Genomic DNA, 4,049 nt, shown 5'->3' with positions numbered 1-4,049 from the left:
GAGGCTGCAGTGTGCTGTGATTGCACCACTCAGCCTGGGTGATAGAGTGAGACCTCATCCCCCATCTCAAAAAAAGGAAAAAAAACAAAAAACAGAACTTCTTCTGAAAGCCATCTTTTCTGCCTGATTTTTTTTGTTTGTTTTGTTGTTGTTTGTTTAGAAACTGATGTTTATTTTCCATCAACCTTATTTCCATGTTGCTTAAGAGCCAATGCAAGAACAGAAAAATATGGAGCACTTCACGAATTTGCACGTCATCCTTGCGCAGGGGCCATGCTAATCTTTTCTGTATCGTTCCAGTTTTAGGCTATGTGCTGCCGAGGTGAGCACAGTGTTTTGTTTGTTTGTTTGTTTTGTTTTGTTTTTGAGACAGAGTCTCACTCTGTCGCCCAGGCTGGAGTGCAGTGGCGTGATCTCAGCTCTCTGCAACCTCTGTCCCCCAGGTTCAAGCAATTATCTTGCCTTGGTCTCCTAAGTAGCTGGGATTACCAGTGCACACCACCACGCCCGGCTAATTTTTGTATTTTCAATAGAGATGGGGTTTCGCCATGTTGGCTACGCTGGTCTGGAACTCCTGATCTCAAGTGATCCACTCACCTCGGCCTACCAAAGTGTTGAGATTACAAACGTGAGCCACCACGCCCGGCCAGCAAGGTGTTTTTGATCGTCTTGATTCCGCTAAGCTTCCCTTGGGCTGTTAGGATGAAGCCATCTGTGGTTGGCCTGTTAAGTAAATCAGATCTAGGTGCTGGTTGCTCAGATGCCAATTCAATGTGACCTTGGGCAAGGTCACAAGTCCTTTATCTGGGTCTTTTCCTTGAGTTAAATGGACTTGAAGATGCTTTCCTTTTCAAACATCTTACGTAATTTTATTTTATTTTTGAGACAGGGTCTTGCTCTGTCACTCAGGCTGGAGTACAGTAGAACAATCATAGCTCACTGCAGCCTCAGCCTCCTGGGCTCAAGGAATCTTCCACCTCAGCCTCTTGAGGAACTGGGACCACAGGAACATGCCACCACTCCTGGCTAATTTTGTTATTATTATTATTTTTTTTGTAGAGACAGAGTCTCCCTCTGTTGACCCTGGTTTCAAGTGATCCTCTCACCTCAGCCTCCCAAAGTGTTAGCATTAGAGGTGTGAGCTACCTACGTAATTTTACAGCTTCAGTCCTTGCAGTGTTACCCATTCCTAGGTGAGGCGGTAACAGTGCCTCAAAGGCAGGGCAATGGTCAATTCCATGCACTGTCAGAGTCCGTTTCTTTAGATGTATTCAGAGGTCAGAAAACTACTGTCATCCAGGCAAACTAGAAGAGTCTCAAGCTTGAAGTGGAGCAAACCAAATGGGTGGGTTTCACAGCACCCAAAGCTAAACCTTCCTGTTTGGGCAGACTGGCCCATTCAATATCCTAGAGTAGAAAGTACCCTCTTTTAGCTGGTGTGGTAGCTCACGCCTATAATCGCAGCACTTTGGGAGGCTGGGGCGGGTGGATCATGAGGTCAGGAAAGTACCCTCTTTTAGCTTTTATTTCATTTTATTATTATTTTTTTGATACTGAGTCTCGCTCTGTCACCCAGGCTGGAGTGCAGTGGCACGATCTCGGCTCACTGCAACCTCTGCCTCCTGGCTTCAAGCAATTCTCCTGACTCAGCGTCCTGAGTAGCTGAGATTACAGGTGGCCACCACCACGCCAGGCTAATTTTTGTATTTTTTGTAGAGATGGGGTTTCACCATGTTGGTCAGCCTGGTCTCGAACTCCTGACCTCAAGTAATCTGCCCGCCTTGGCCTCCCAAAGTGCTGGGATTACAGGTACTTTTTTCCCAGAGTCAATGCAGAGAATCACTTGGCAAGGAATAGTTCACTAAAAGGAGATGCCAGGATTTTGAGACAGAGTCTCACTCTGTCGCTCATGCTGGAGTGCAGTGGCATGATCTCAGCTCACTGCAACCTCTGCCTCCCAGGTTCAAGCAATTCTCTTGTCTCAGCCCCCTAAGTAGCTAGGATTACAGGTGCATGCGACCATGCCTGGCTAATTTTTGTATTTTCAATAGAGCTGGGGTTTCACCATGTTGGCCACGCTGGTCTAGAACTCCTGATCTCAAGTGATCCGTCTACTTCAGCCTACCAAAGTGCTGGGATTGACTCTGCAAAGAGTTTTGTTCATTTGAGGGGTTTGTTGTATGTTGAGGAAGGCAGGTGGATGTCAGGTGACCTACAGGAAGCAATTTAGAGACAGACCACTGGGCATGTCCTCAAGGATGCCAAAATTTGGGGAAAGGAGAAATTTTATCCTTTCTTTGGATGACCCAGGATTTTGGCTAAATATTCAATAAATCGTTACTTTTATTCAATTAAGTTTAGTAATTGAGGGTATTCAAGGACAAATCAAGAAACCTCCTAGTGCCCTCCAGAAGCTCATGTCTTTAGGGGAAGCCAGACCCATAAGACCTTATAATAAACTGGGTGCAGTGGCTCACACCTGTAATCCCAGTACTTTGGGAGGCCAAGGCAGGAGGATCGCTTGAGGCCAGGAGTTAGAGACCAGCCTGGGCAATATAGTGAGACCCCATCTCTACAGAAAAATAATAATGAAATTAACCAGGAGTAGTGGCATGTGCCTGTGGTTCCAGCTCCTCAGGAGGCTGAGATGGGAGGATCATTTGAGCTCAGGAGTTTGAGGTTGCTGTGAGCCATGTTTGTACCACTGCCCTTCAGCCTGGGTAACAGAGCAAGACCTTATCTCAAACAAACAAACAAACAAACAAAACACAGAGAAAAACCCTACATAACCTTGTAATACATAAGAATAAGTGTTTAATGCAAGATCTAAATAGAATGGAGGAGTATTCTTAAGAGCTGGGCTTTAAGAGATATATAGGCTTTTGTGAGGGTAGTAGGGGTCTTTCCAGAAGCAGTGGAGACCAGTATTTCAGGCAAGTTTCAAATGAAGCAGCCATGTGCACTGGGGGACCGGAAGTTGTTGAGCATGGCAGGTTTACCTAAGGAGGAACTAGATGGGGTCTTTTGTTATTGTTGTTGTTGAGACAGAGTTGTGCTCTTGTCGTCCAGGCTGGAGTGCAGTAGCATGATCTCAGTCCACTGTCACCTCCACCTTGGGTTCAAGCAATACTCCTGCCTCAGCCTCCTGAGAAGTTGGGATAACAGGCTACTGCCACCATACCCAGCCAATTTTTTTTTTTTTTTTTTTTTTTTTTTTTTTGAGATAAAGTCTTATTCTGGCCACCCAGGCTGGGGTGCAATGGCACAATGTCAGCTCACTGCAACCTCCACCTCCTGGGTTCAATAGATTCTCCTGCCTCAGCCTCCTGAGTAGCTGAGATTACAGTTGCCTGCCACCATGACTGGCTAGTTTTTGTATTTTTAGTAGAGCTGGGGTTTTGCCATGTTAGCCAGGCTGGTTTTGAACTCCTGAACTCGTGATCTGCCCGCCTTGGCCTCCCAAAGTGCTGGCATTACAGGTGTGAGCCACCACACCTGGCCCTAGATAGGATCTTGAACAAGCAGCTGGAAGCCACAACTAGGGAAATGACCATGTTAAATCTATATCCACTAAGTGCTGGGGACCATGGGAAGTTACAGAATAGGGGATGGGCTTGACCAGATCTATTTGACCAGGAGAGCTGTGTGCTGGGCCAGAGATGAGGCCAGAAACAAGAACTTCAGAATGAAAAGTATGAATTGTGTACATGGCATAGTGGCCTCAGCTGAAGAAACGGCTGCAGGAAACTCTGCCTTCCCCATATGTCTACTTTGACAAAGGAAATAGTACATTGATTGGGAGACAGAAAGTCTGAGGCTTTTGACTCTTCAACAGGTTTACTGGAAGAACCTGGAGTTAGCAAATCCTTTTGAATTGGGGTGGATCCTTTATACCTGTAGCCCTACCTGCCCAGCAGACTGAAACAAAGGTATTAGAAGAGAAGTGCTTTGAGTATGTCAGCAAGAATGAGAAGTGACAGCAAAATGCTAACCTGTAAAGGGAACCTGAGTTTCTTCATCCGCATACTGGAGATGGGAGAGGAAAATCC

At 46.1% G+C, this 4,049-nt stretch overlaps 1 non-coding gene across 1 annotated transcript; it reads right to left on the bottom strand.

Moving 5' to 3' along the window:
* Window positions 1-223: 223 nt before the first annotated feature.
* On the bottom strand, window positions 224-330 carry LOC112608837. Its single transcript, XR_003116111.1, has one exon. It is a non-coding gene; the product is annotated as a U6 spliceosomal RNA (small nuclear RNA).
* Between the last annotated feature and the right edge of the window lie 3,719 nt (window positions 331-4,049).

The sequence above is a fragment of the Theropithecus gelada genome, chromosome 15 (assembly GCF_003255815.1).
Source record: "Theropithecus gelada isolate Dixy chromosome 15, Tgel_1.0, whole genome shotgun sequence".
NCBI classification, from domain to species: domain Eukaryota; kingdom Metazoa; phylum Chordata; class Mammalia; order Primates; family Cercopithecidae; genus Theropithecus; species Theropithecus gelada.
Note: the sequence above shows the minus strand (reverse complement) of the source record. Positions and strands in the feature narration are given on the sequence as shown.